This window comes from Schistocerca gregaria, chromosome 2 (genome assembly GCF_023897955.1).
Source record: "Schistocerca gregaria isolate iqSchGreg1 chromosome 2, iqSchGreg1.2, whole genome shotgun sequence".
NCBI classification, from domain to species: domain Eukaryota; kingdom Metazoa; phylum Arthropoda; class Insecta; order Orthoptera; family Acrididae; genus Schistocerca; species Schistocerca gregaria.
Genome location: NC_064921.1, coordinates 326,819,724 through 326,834,720, shown reverse-complemented (window position 1 = coordinate 326,834,720; position 14,997 = coordinate 326,819,724).

The following is a 14,997-nucleotide window of genomic DNA, read 5'->3' as shown; positions in this document are numbered from 1 at the left end:
TCAAATGACATGGCATACTGTATCGAAGACAGCAGGAGCTGTCTGTCGACTTTCATGATTGCCTGGAGCTTGAGAACAGCCAAATTGGATTCAACTTAGTTGAAGCTTGTATTTGATGAGTTTTATCTAACTTTTACCTATGAATAAATGCTATTCCAAAACGGCAGCACATTCACAATTTCTTGAAAATGTGTCAGTATTATTAGAATTTCCTGTAATAAAATAATGAAAAAGTTGTAGGCGACCTTGCTACAACAAATAATTGATTAGCCCTCCAGTATAATGTGTTAACGAAAAAATATTTATTCGCAAAAACTCACAATGAGAAGAAACTAAAAAAAACAACAGAGAAGTAACAAAAACTAGGAGACTCTACAGTCTTACGGCAAAGATAAAAAACAACACATGACTAGAAAAAAACTCTCGCATGCTTTTGATATCACTTTGCACCAGACATGAAAAATATCACTGCCAGACAGCCCCCCCTTAAAGTGCAGAGACCCAGGGATGTCTTTATACTTGAATTTTATTCGACTTCCAGGTCTGGTGTGCGTCGGGTGTCTCGGGGCCGGTGATGTTGTTGTTTGTGGTGGTGATTCAACTGTCTCGGACTATGTACTGAGCGGTGTTTCGGTATGCTCTGCGTTCATCATGTGTTGATGCACACGCGTGGTGTCAGAGGTTGGAGACGATAAAACCCATGCTGGCTTGACACTTCAATCGATACCTTTGTCGGAACACCATTGTACATTATGTCCACGGTATGCTTATTTCTACTCAGTACCTGAAATGGGCCCGTATATGGTGGTTGTAAAGGCGATTTGTCTGAGTCTATTCGCAACACTACGTGAGAGCAATCGTATAAGTCTTTGTGTACACTTTACGGTTGCCATGGCGAGAAAGTGGCGGGCAACGTTTATTTGTGCTGTGACATTTTAGCTGCTGCACCCAGTGTGTGAGGCCCTCTGATCCTGGTAGTGAGGTTGGTACTAAATAATCTGCAGGAATCCGTAGCGGCTCACCATAAACCATCTCGGCAGCTGATGCACTAATATCGGGTTTGTGAGCTGTCTGCAGGCCTAGCAACACTAATGCTTCCGTCCATCAATGCTGCTTTGAGTGTTCTGTGCCATCGTTCGACCATACCATTCCTGGCAGGGTGATAGGTAGTCGTGTGGTGGCGTTGGAAACCGCACATTTCGGATAGCTCGAGGAACAACGTAGATTCGAACGGATGTCCTTGGTCAGTTGTGACATGAAGAGGGCATCCAAAATGGGGAACCCAAGTACACAGAAACGTCTTTGCAGTAGTTTCGGCTGAAATATCGACTATTGGAGTTGCTTCTGCCCATCTTGTGCACCTATCTATGGCTGTAAACAAATATCTGTAGCCCTCCCACTGTGGGAAAGGTCCAACCAGGTCCACGTGAACGCGTGCGAATCTAGCAGAGGTACCTTGAAAATCTCCAATATCAGCCTGCACATGTCGTCCTACTTTACTTTGTTGACAAGGGATATAGGAACCTACCCAAAGGCGCGCGTCTCTTTTCATAGAAGGCCACACATAGTGGCCTGTCAGCAGCTTGATTGTAGCGTTCGCTCCTGGGTGCGATAGTGTGTGGACACTGTCGAATGCCGTCTTGCGCAATATTTCTGAAATGAATGGTCTCGGTCTGCCTTGAGAAAAGTCGCACCACAGCTTCTGCTTGGAGTTAGGCAACAGAATTTGCTCGAACTTCAGACCTGTAGACGGGTTGCTTAACAGCTGTCGTAGCTCTGTATCCTTGGTCTGTTCCACTGCAAGTTTATCATAGTCTATAATTTTTGAAATCCCGCAAATACGTGAAAAATAGTCAGCCACTAAATTTTCTGCGCCTCTTAAATGGCGTATAACTGTCGTGAACTGACTTATGAATATATAACAGAACTGTCTTGGTGAGCACCTATCACTGGTGTTTTTAAAAGCCGATGTTATGGGTTTGTGGTCTGTAAATACAGTCACTGGTATAGCATCTATTTGCAGTTTGTAAATCTCTAATTTCGTTTGAACTTTTTGTTGTTTGTCGCGTTGCGACCGCGGCACAGTTTACTGTTATATCGTCAGTTTGGTCTTGTTGGTACTGGTAGTTATCGTACGTGGCATCTGTCAACGTTATTGCGACTGTTGCAGTAGGCTCGTGCGTCGCGTAGATTCTGTTTGCAGCGAGCAGCAGTTTGTCAACTGATCTTTCGTCATATATAGCTAGTGTAGTTCTTACTTGCGTTGGTAGCTGTTGTTGCCATACATGGAGTAACAGTCCATCAGAGACTGTCGAACTATCTACCAGGCTGCGTAAATGACGCCAGTATTCTGATTGGGTCCTATCTCCCCATTTCTCTTGGTACAGTACTTGTTTGACTCTGATGTCTACTGACTTCACTCACCGAGAAATTAATTTTTCTTTCAGTCTACAGAATGTCCTTCTGTAGGAGGGTTCACTACAGTGTCAGATATCAAAGCCGAGGTCTTATGGTCCAAATTACTTATTACCAAGGTGAACTTCTCGTGGTCACTGACTATTCTTTGTTGTAGAAATATATTTTCCATTTCCGCGAACCATGTGTGTGGCTGAGAAGGCATGAATGGGGGTGCTCGTAATTGCAACAGTTGAGGTGAAGCGTTGAAACCAGCGGGTAGTTCCATTGCTGTTACTTGTTCTGGTTGTGTTGCAGTAGTCCCAGTTTCTGATGATGTTGCCTTGCTGGTGTGTGCCATGGTTGTTGAACCAACGTCATTCCTTTGGTCTGGTATATGCTTGAAGTTCATATCTTTCGAAATATGCAACTGTAAAGTTTCTATCTCATTCTGAAGCCTATGAATTTCTTCCGTTATCGAACCGTATCGTTTGCCGCCGCCATTCATTGCTTTTGCAGTTAATGTTCGACGTAGCTAACGAAAGGTTTAAAGTTCTTTAATCAGAGGTCACCAATTATGTAGGCGACTTGCCTATAACATATAATTGCATAGCCGTCTGGTATAATGTGTTAACGAAAAAATATTTAATCGCAAAAACTCAAAATGAGAAGAAACTAAAAAAAACAACAGAGAAGTAACAAAAACTAGGAGACTCTATAGTATTACGTCAAAGATAAAAAAAAACACATGAAAAAGCTCTCATGCACTTTTGATATCACTTTGGACCAGACATGAAAAATATCACTGCCACAAAGTCATACAGGGGCTAAAGAATTTTTGTATTTGCTTGTTTCTGCATTATAACTCATGTGTTATGAAAGTATGCTGTTTCAAACCAATGAAACATTGAAGATTTATCAAAAACACGTCATTCTTAGTACGTTTGTTATAATTATACATCAAATAATGACATCAACATTTCAAGAGTGTTGTAGTGGTTAAAAATGTGGAATTACAAAGTATAAAATAGCTGGTTCACATCCTACTATTTCAAAATTTTTTATTCAGCTATGCATTTAATTTAAAAGAGGTTAATATTTGATGTTATGTACATATAAGAGTCCTTTTCCTCCCCCCCTTTCTCTCTATGTTAGAAGTAAGAAGCACACAAATGTCAGTAAATATTCGAAACATGTTGATCATCTGGTAAAACAAACTACCACTCAGAATAAAAAGCACAGAACAGACAGACACATTTATCAAAGAATTTAAAGGTAACCTAATCCCAACACAGATGCGATTTTAAGAGAACCTCAGTGTGCTAGTGTTTAGAAACACCATTTATTCACAGGACAAATGTTAAATTAGCTGCTGCTTTAATTAGTCTGCTAGAATGGCTATCCACTCCTGAAACCAATTTTCAGAGTTTCTAAAAATAAACTTGGTGCTTGGTACACCATAATGAACCCTGCTGATATCCTGTGATACAGGATTCAATGCTGGCTGGCTTCCACTTATGTCTTACTTGTAAATCAACACGGCTTGTCGTTTTTTGGTTTTATGAAGATATATTGGGAAATACACTTAGCAACAACTCTTTCATTAAGTTTCAGAATTAGTTCTTACATACACTTTAATTTCTCCCTTATCAAAAGCCCAGTTCACATGAACACAGAACTTAACACATTGTTTATTGAAACACAAAAAAGAGGCACAAGTTTAGGATATCAAGCACTACATGAAACTGTGTGTGGTATGTGGGGAAAATATCTCAGTCATGATTTACATATTCGAAAAGCTAAAAAAAGAAGCAGTTGCAATGCCTAGATCAATGAAAACAACAGTGTGTTGAAATCTTAGAAGAGAGGTACAGTTACAGGTGTATCTGTCAGCCAAAAACATTCATTTTTGAAAATATGTAGCAACAGTATATTTGTTAATAAAATACACTCCTGGAAATGGAAAAAAGAACACATTGACACCGGTGTGTCAGACCCACCATACTTGCTCCGGACACTGCGAGAGGGCTGTACAAGCAATGATCACACGCACGGCACAGCGGACACACCAGGAACCGCGGTGTTGGCCGTCGAATGGCGCTAGCTGCGCAGCATTTGTGCACCGCCGCCGTCAGTGTCAGCCAGTTTGCCGTGGCATACGGAGCTCCATCGCAGTCTTTAACACTGGTAGCATGCCGCGACATTGTGGATGTGAACCGTATGTGCAGTTGACGGACTTTGAGCGAGGGCGTATAGTGGGCATGCGGGAGGCCGGGTGGGCGTACCGCCGAATTGTTCAACACGTGGGGCGTGAGGTCTCCACAGTACATCGATGTTGTCGCCAGTGGTCGGCGGAAGGTGCACATGCCCGTCGACCTGGGACCGGACCGCAGCGACGCACGGATGCACGCCAAGACCGTAGGATCCTACGCAGTGCCGTAGGGGACCGTACCGCCACTTCCCAGCAAATTAGGGACACTGTTGCTCCTGGGGTATCGGCGAGGACCATTCGCAACCGTCTCCATGAAGCTGGGCTACGGTCCCGCACACTGTTAGGCCGTCTTCCGCTCACGTTCCAACATCGTGCAGCCCGCCTCCAGTGGTGTCGCGTCAGGCGTGAATGGAGGGACGAATGGAGAAGTGTCGTCTTCAGCGATGAGAGTCGCTTCTGCCTTGGTGCCAATGATGGTCGTATGTGTGTTTGGCGCCGTGCAGGTGAGCGCCACAATCAGGACTGCATACGACCGAGGCACACAGGGCCAACACCCGGCATCATGGTGTGGGGAGCGATCTCCTACATTGGCCGTACACCTCTGGTGATCGTCGAGGGGACACTGAATAGTGCATGGTACATCCAAACCGTCATCGAACCCATCGTTCTACCATTCCTAGACCGGCAAGGGAACTTGCTGTTCCAACACGACAATGCACGTCCGCATGTATCCCGTGCCACCCAACGTGCTCTAGAAGGTGTAAGTCAACTACCCTGGCCAGTAAGATCTCCGGATCTGTCCCCCATTGAGCATGTTTGGGACTGGATGAAGCGTCGTCTCACGCGATCTGCACGTCCAGCACGAACGCTGGTCCAACTGAGGCGCCAGGTGGAAATGGCATGGCAAGCCGTTCCACAGGACTACATCCAGCATCTCTACAATCGTCTCCATGGGAGAATAGCAGCCTGCATTGCTGCGAAAGGTGGCTATACACTGTACTAGTGCCGACATTGTGCATGCTCTGTTGCCTGTGTCTATGTGCCTGTGGTTCTGTCAGTGTGATCATGTGATGTATCTGACCCCAGGAATGTGTCAATAAAGTTTCCCCTTCCTGGGACAATGAATTCACGGTGTTCTTATTTCAATTTCCAGGAGTGTAAGTTACAGTTTAATTTTTTTCATGCAAACTTAGAAAAAAATTCCAGAATTTTTTAAACTACAAATGACACAGTCATGAAAGTAGGATAAAATAATTACTGTACACACAAAAACACAGTGTTGTATGGTGCATGGTAGGTGCTCATCTATCACAACAACAACATGATGGGGAGTATGATTCCATCATGTACGGTGAGTACACAACCAACTCTGACAATAGTATACGAATGTTTTTATTCTATGTGGCAAGTGGCCTGCATCATGACAAAATATTGTTTCTTTTAACATGAGCATAATATTAACTTTCTACATTCAAAGTTGCTGGTAGTTAAAGATTTTGCCATTGCAGTTGTTTCCACATAATCGTTATCTTATGTGACAAAAGTTTTCGATATTTTTATTACATATTGCATAGATAAGATCTGTGTGTGTGTAAGCTAGTATTATTGCGTAATTAGTGAAAGTCGATTCATAGATTCAGAACAGCCCACTTAACTGAAAAATGGTAAAAATTAATGCAATATTGGCAGTATGTTCAGATTCTAGTACTGGTAACTTCAATGTTCTTAAACACTTACCCATTACACTTGAAGAAAAGAAAGTAACAAGGTATCCACTGGCAGTATAATTTTAGTTTGACTGTGCCTATTTAATAAAGGAAACCACCAGCCATATTACAGTGCCTTTAAATGCATCTGCACAAAGCATATCTCCTAAATTCGGCTAGGAATAACTTTAATATTGCTTTCTATTTATCTAATGTGTATTGTAGAGTGAAAATATTAACTTTTAATTAAGTCTTCAGGATATTGTAATAGTATCCAACACAATACACAAGAATTTTGAAATCATATGTTTGAGAATGTGGTATAATTATTGAAAGGATGACAGATAATCACCAGATGTCAAATATTGAGTTGTCACTTCTAGTTTCACTTTAGCCAAAACTACATATCTAATGTTTGTATCGAATTCCTTAGCAGAGGTCGAGCCACAAGTAATCGAAATTGGTTTTCCTTATTAGAAAGTGATACCTGAATGGGTCTTAATTTATGAGTGCTACTTTAACACTAGGAGGACTGGCATTAGTGAACTACCTAGGACTGCTACTGGTCATTTTGACTGTTGAAGTTCTTCTTCTTTGTTTTCAGTTTTACTTCTTAAGTTAGTTTAGTACTGCATCTTTATAGCTCAGTAGTGCAGTATGCTCATCATACAAATGCATTATGCTAAAGATTTCCATAGAAAAAATATTTATTTAAATAAAAAAGATCGAATGACATTTAGGAAGGGAGAAAAAATATCACCCAAACACAGTATAGCTCTATACAGTGAATCACTACAAATAGAGGAGAAATATAAATATCTGAAAATTACATTACAGACAACACCATTATACTCCTGTAGTCCTATGATGTTCAGAAAAGAGTAGCAGCAACCATTGAAATCTCATACATGCCAAACATAACCAGTCTATCAACAATCACAGCAATGACACTATTCAAAGTGGCAGTGGTGACAGTAAGGACATATGGAATAGAGATCATATGGAGAAACTTAACCCTGTAGTGCATGGTGTTCACAATAGTGGATGGCTTTTATTGGTCACTTTTACCTTCACTGTGACAGTGTTTTTAAGCCTCCAATCCAGTCCAGTGGACACTCAAAACATGGTGCTGTCATCTGTAGGATGGTAGCAGAACTACTAGAGTCTCTGTTTGCGTACAAACGTCAGAAGTGATCAAGATTGTTCCTTCGAGGTGTGACCATGCACCATCTTGTACTATTTCAGCGAAAGACTTGTATGGGCGTTCAAGTCGTAGGGTAAGCTAATTCTTAATGAATCTAAATAGATAATGCTCCATTTCGAAATAATCAAACCTCTCCAAAACATATTTTTACGATTACTACGAAGGAAAAAGTATCTGTCCATTGCAGTGCACATCATGCAGTAATGGCATTGGTCATGAGCTGTCTTACAACGAGACATAGTACCTCAGCACACTGAAATATTTAGTTTGTGTCTTATTTTACAGTTTTTAGTATAGTTTCTTAGTTTAGGCTAGATCTTATGATTTATGGTACACAAAATCCTATAATTAGTACCGAAATTTCGAATTTCGGGAAGTAATCGAAGAGTTGCCATCTGATTCAGAGTGCTCACTGGCAGATGAAACTGATGATGAAGTCAGGGAAACACAGTCATCGAGAAACGTAATTGTGGAAACAAGTTCCAGCTCTGACGACAATGGTTCTGATTCTGATGACAGTGAGACTGATATTCTGTGTGATGCTACAAGTTCCCAACCAATGAAAAATCAGGGCTGTCAAACTACAAGTGGCAGCAGATCGACAGAAAATTTGTACCGCTACCAAAATTTACAGGTGTGGAAAAAATAAAAGTAACTTGAAAGAGGCCTGTTAATTTCTTCACAGGAATAATTTCTGACAATAAGTGTTTCAGACTAATGTGTATTCTCTTCAGAATGGTAAATTAAATCTTGGACTGACAGTTCCTGAACTGAAAACAACTGACAATAAGTGTTTCAGACTAATGTGTATTCTCTTCAGAATGGTAAATTAAATCTTGGACTGACAGTTCCTGAACTGAAAACATTTTTAGGTGTGAACATAGTGATGACATGTATCAAGCACTCTTGTACCTGATCATATTGGTCACCAGATGAAGGACTAAGAATGAATTTAACAGGCAACTCTTTACCAATCAATCGGTATTATAACATACTGCATTTTATTCATTTTGTGGATAACAGTGCAGTGGTTCAAAGAAACACAGATAGTCTGTACAAAATCTGTCCATTTCTGGAGTGTCTGCAAAAAAACTTTCTTCATGCTGCAGAAACTGAGGAGCATCAGTGTAGTGATGAGCAGATCATACATTTCAACGGTCATAGCAATATCAAACGGTATGTTGCTAATAAACCGAGGAAATGGGGACTGAAAGTGTGGGTGAGAGCTGGTTGTTCTTATTATGTCTACCGTTTTGAAATATACTGAGGTGAATCTCGTGGGAGGCAGCCAGTTAGTGGTTCAAATGGCTCTAAGCACTATGAGACTCAACTGCTGTGGTCATTAGTCCTCTAGAACTTAGAACTACTTAAACCTAACTAACCTAAGGACATCACACACATCCATGCCCGAGGCAGGATTCGAACCTGTGACCGTAGCAGTCGCATGCCAGTTAGTGAATTTGGAACTTGTAGTGATGTGGTTCTACGACTTTGTGCTGATATCAAGCACAAGAACCACAAAGCAGAGACGCTGAATCGCAGATAGGCACAACAAAAAGACTCTCACAATTAAAGCTTTCGGCTATCGGCTTTCTTTAACAACAGACACAAATACGCACACACACACTCATGCAAATGCAGCTCACACATATGACTGCAGTCCCAGGCAACTGAGTGCGGTTTCAGTTGCCTGAGACTGCAGTTGTGTGTGAGATGCGTTTGCTTGAATGTTGGTGTGTGTTTGTGTACACATGTGTGTCTATTGTTGACGAAGGCCAATGGTCATAACTTTAATTGTGAGACTTTTTTTGTTGTGCCTATCTGCGACTCAGCATCTCCACTACATGATGAGTAGCAACATTCCTTCTCATAATATTGTTACATTTCATCCTGGATTTTCCATTGTTTGACAAGAACCACAAAGCATTTTTTGAAAACTTATTTACAAGTACCCCACTACTCCAAGAGCTCAAAAAAATTGCATTTGGGGCACTGGGACGTGCTGAGTAAACCAACTTGGAGGTGCTCAGTCAGTGTTTCCTTCAGACAAAGGCAGGAGAAAGGATGCACTAGGGGACTGTGCCTCTGTCATGTCTAAAGAGTGCATAACCGTTACAAAATGGTTTGACAATAAGTGCATATGTCTTGTACCTGTGTTGGTGCACAGCCTATATCACAAATTCAGTACTGAAGCAAGAAAGAGAACAAGACCATCAGTTTACCTCAACCATTCAGCGTCACATTACAATCGTTGTATGGGAGGTGTAGACATTATGGACCAGTGTCTAACATGTCCACATCGTCGACTAAACAGGAGGTGGTACCTGTTTGTCTTTCTGCATTTTATTGATGTGGCTATTGTGAACTTGTGGTTGCTATGTAAGCAGGCAGGAAATGACATCTGTCTTCTGGATTTCAAGGCGTTCAGTGGCGCGGTTCCTCATAAACCTGGGAAAACACGAATAGTCACCAGGAAGGAGAGGAGGACCTGTTTCAACTCCAATATCCCAGAAACAGAGACCAGTTTGTAAAGCAATAGATGAGGTGAGATTTCATCAAAGAAATCATCTGCCGACAGTTTTGGATATAAAAAATGCAAACAGATGGCATGATCAATTGTGCAAAAGGAAAGCTAAGTACATTTGCACCAAATGTAAGGAACCTCTTCGTCCACATTGCTTTCAGAGTTTCTGTACAAAAATAAATGATTAAGAGATGAAGACACGGCAGCTCTTAAGTGCATAGTAAATAGCAGATTTGAATAAAACTTTGTATTTGTGATAATAGGCTTAGTTCTTTACTATATAAACACCATTTCAAAAAGTTTTTCTCACTTGTTAATAATTCAAGCATGACAGGTTTAAGTTTGGCGATATGAAACAAATAGGAAAAAACCAAGATTATGTTCATGTAACAGATACTAGGGGTAGGAGAAAAGGCCATTCTGACATGCATTTGGGCCCATGACAGAATGTCATAGAAGATATCAGATTAAAATTCTCGCAGTCTACAACAGGACCATAACATCATCGAGTGAAAGGAAAAGGAGATAGGTTTAGAGTTTTACAACACATCAGCTGCTTTGGATGACAAGCGGACCAGAGAATGTAGGAACCAGAGACATGTAACAACAAGACTTGCAATACATAGGTTTCATCATAAAATACATACCAAAGGGAAATTCCATGGATTGACTGACGAGTCTAGAGATGTGATATGTGGAGAAGAGTGTAAAAAATACCACATTAAAACGTATGCAAAGAGAACTGAAAGTACAACAGAAAAGGCTAAAAATAGTAAAACTTGCAAAAACATGTATATTACAGCTCAGTCAGAGTGCACTTTCCCCATGAATAAATCCAACATTTGTCTCTTCTTCTTGTTGGATTCTTGCTTCAGTTCTAATGCCATAACCTGAATGACCACACCAATGACAGTAAGAAAAATCCTAGCTGACTTCATACTGAAAACAGTGTCACTGAATTTTGACAGAAGAGTGTAGAAGCGACAGCCATAGTGCCACTGTCATGTGGGCTGTCATGGCACTTACTGTGGCGTCATTTTTGTTGCACGTGGAAATTCGCCATAATAAGCTGTCATGAAGTGGGTGTGGGTTACCGAACAGCTTATCACAAAGGTTAGCAATCATTGTAATGAAATGAGGATGTATAATGAGACAGTAAAATCGCCTCATTCACTGACAGATTAGTGTTTCAGCGTTACTGTTATATTTACTTGGAATCATTTCTACAAAAAGGATGAGAGACATAACTGTAATACATTATTGGTACTGCAGAAGAGACTAAAATTACATCTTCTTCTTTGATATAAGTGGGTGCATAGGGATAACTGTACATTAATGAATTCCAGTTCGTTTCTGTGAATTTTAGACTGCTATGAATAAATAAATATGTTAATGATTTACAATTTGTAATTACTGTCTGTTAATGAGAAAGGTGTGTCTCTTTTACTTGCACAGCCCTTAAGGTATTTATTAGGTGGGATAGACTAAACCGTCAAAATTTTCACATTGATTTTCAAATGGCTGCATAAACACAGTCTGTTAACAGAATGGAACAGGACATAAAACCAAGGTTTCTCATGAAGGGACTTGGGTCGTCACCAGGTAAGTTAACATATTTTTGCAGAGTTCACTCAATGATAGTGTGTGGTGTTCCTTCTTCGATTTTGTATTATTTTCATAGTACATTGCAAATGTTCCATGACAACTTGTATATTTTTTACACTGAGTGTTCTACCACAAGCGAGGCCAGAAACCTGAAAGGGAAAATTAATTTGGTCTTAACAGTAACTGAATGGAGCAGATGCCTACATTTTGTCTCGCCAGTTCTTGATTTTGATGAAGTCTGGATACACTGACAAATCTTAATAATTTCTATTTTTATGTAGTAAAATTACTATTATCATCTTCTGGTGTCATTTCATTCTTTAATACCTATACACTTGTTTATGATGTTCACACTTAGAGTATTCCAAGTCTGAAAAAGGGCTACTGAAGAAGCATAAAAAGCAACTTAGTGTATGATGGAAAATAACAATAGTGAAATCAGAAACTTCAGTTGCTGATTTGAAAAAGTAAAAAAGGGCTATGTATTCAGTTTATGATTTGTTAAATAATGAAAATTTGATGGATCTGTTGAAGTAGCTTTTGGATTTCAAGCTAGTAGAAAAGTATCGCAATATTCATAGCATATGAGGAAACTGACTCTGACCCTAAGTTTTTATTCTGCTACGGCATATAACTACTTATGAATTTTTGTGAAATTATCTCACTGCAGAATTTAGATTAAATTATCTCACTGAAGAATTTAGGTTAAATTATCTCACTGAAGAATGTAGGCTATTATTATTACTGCATTATTTTTGTTAGTTGATTGTAATTCATAATTTTTAAACAATATTCCTATGTATAGAGGACTAGTGTTTGAGGCTGTGACTATGCATAAAATACAAACAAAAATACAGAATTTCTGCGCCAGTCATCATTTTTATTAGGTAACCACACCCCAATTCAAATTCTAATAGATAAGCTTCAGGTAGGACCTGCTCAAATTGCACTGATATGCTTTCAATTAGTGTGTAACAAGAAGTTATTGTGAGTGTATGAACATGTTTTCAGATGTCTTGCAATTTTATCTAAATCGAAATGTTCGACTAAAGCTTTCCTTGTTACTTCCAATGTACACAGGAATCACCCACGTTAGTTTTTTTGAAAAAAAATCTAGCATGAGCTATTTTATGTTAGCCATTGCAGTTTCAACTGTGTGTGATATAGCACACGATGCATTAGAATACAGATAAAATAGTGGATGGAAATTCAGTTTGCTTCAGATGTGGCAGATGTATAGCCACCTTATCAAATTTAAGCTTATTGGTGTCTCTGGTGCAGCAGACATACATTGCTAGACCAGGGACAAAATTTATGTTCTCGTGGATTGTTGTATTTTAAATATGGTTTGAGACACTATAATTGAAACCAGACCCTTCTTGCTACAAAGGGGTATAGTAGTTGGAATGGTACTTGAATAATTATAACAATGTTATTAAGATTTCCAGTAATGAAACACGGAACGAATTCTTAGGAGTTTTCTGAGTACAGTATTTCTTCCTTTACATACACTTTTATTTAATACGCTGGAATGATACATGAGTTAATTATTGCCAAAATCATGAATTAATTACTTGAATGGATTTCTTTCTATTGAAAATCATCGCCAATCTAAATTTTGCCTTAAGTTAAAAGTACCTCTTGATTTATGATGGTACATGCCACTGTCATGGTATCACATAACAGATTACATGATACCAAAAAACAATTGCCTGAAAAAATTCCCACTCATACTGCAGGAAAGGACTGTCACTAATAAGGTGCTGTTTTGTCATTTCACTATTTCAATTAAAAAATTGTTTTCAATACATGTCAAAGAATCATAGGGTGCTTTGAAGAAAAATTCGTGAACTAGCAATGTCACAAAATAACTTTTTGTGTAGAATGTATAGAAAGTTGTACAATGTTCATGACACTATAAAGTGTAATTACTTCAATTTTTCATAAGAGTTTCATACCATAAATTGCTCCATTGATGCATCTGGAATCAGTTAAGGCTAGATCTTTGTGTTTGATGGGTGAATAAATTTTATGCACTCTCAACTTGTGATTTACTCAATATTTTTACTTAGATTGTGGTATGTGTTTATAAGTGACCCATTTGATTGTGCATCCAAGTATACATTCAAAGGTTACCTCCATTCATCTGAGGGAACTGCATAATCAAGAAATATCAAAGAAACAATGCAGACTTTTTGAATAACATATTTTATATATAATTTTTTTAATGAGACTAGGTGACCAAAATCGCTCCTGATCTCTGTATAAAGTGCGAAAAAGTACTGGCTTTAGTATCTTTTCATTTAGTACAGAGGGAGAGAAAAAGAGTCATCCCCTTGTTTGTACAGAATGTTACCTAGTTACTGTAAAGTCATTCTGATAGAAAATTTACAGTATGGTGTGAAGAAGTGGAGACTGAATTGTTGAAAACAGGTCTCAAGCCAGTGCTTCTCTATAATGGGAACTAGTAGGCATTAATACCTATAGGGCGTTCTTTGCATATGAAAGAATACTTTGTGACCTTAATTTTCATTCTCATGAAACAAAAATACACTGATCGTTGATAGATCATAATATGTCGATTGGAAATTTTATTTTCATCCTTTTTTGGAGACTGGTTAAGTTACATAAATTGAGTTTTGATAGATACCAACACTATACTGCGAAGGACTGGTCTGCCAAAATGGACATGAGCAGATATTTAACAACAAAGAGGACTGCGAGTGTTATATAGAAGTAACCAGTACTAGTTTTTCTGACATTATGGAACTAAAATGTTAATAAAGAAGGGAAACAATAAGAAATTTAAAGTTATTGAGAAATATATATAAAAACAAAATAAGGATTTTCAATAGTATACTGAAACGGCTGCACTGGGACAGAGACCAAAATGCGATGTAGGAAAGATAAGTCAAATTTTTTTACTGGTCATATACATTGTTATGACATGGGCAGTACCACGAAAAAAATTTAAGTCAATGAGATATCCAACACATGGCTACACAGTAGATTACAAAATCAGCAACATCATTAGAAACTTCAGCAGGCCAGCCAAAATGCATACAACTATAAAAACAAGCCTTAGGAAATACAAAAGATTGACTGAGGGGTTTTAAGGGCAACGAAAAGGCTAATCAATGACACATATATCAACAGTAGAAAGAACAAAACAAAATCGATTTTGAAGGTTATAGATAATATTTTGAAGGTTATGAATAATAATACAGGAAAACGAAAAATAAAAACCCATAACCTTGAACTTTAAAGTGACTGTAAAGTTATGTATGATGCTCAACATACAGCAAATTTATTTCACTTGAAAGTTTAGTAAAAAATGTGTAAGTCAACTAAT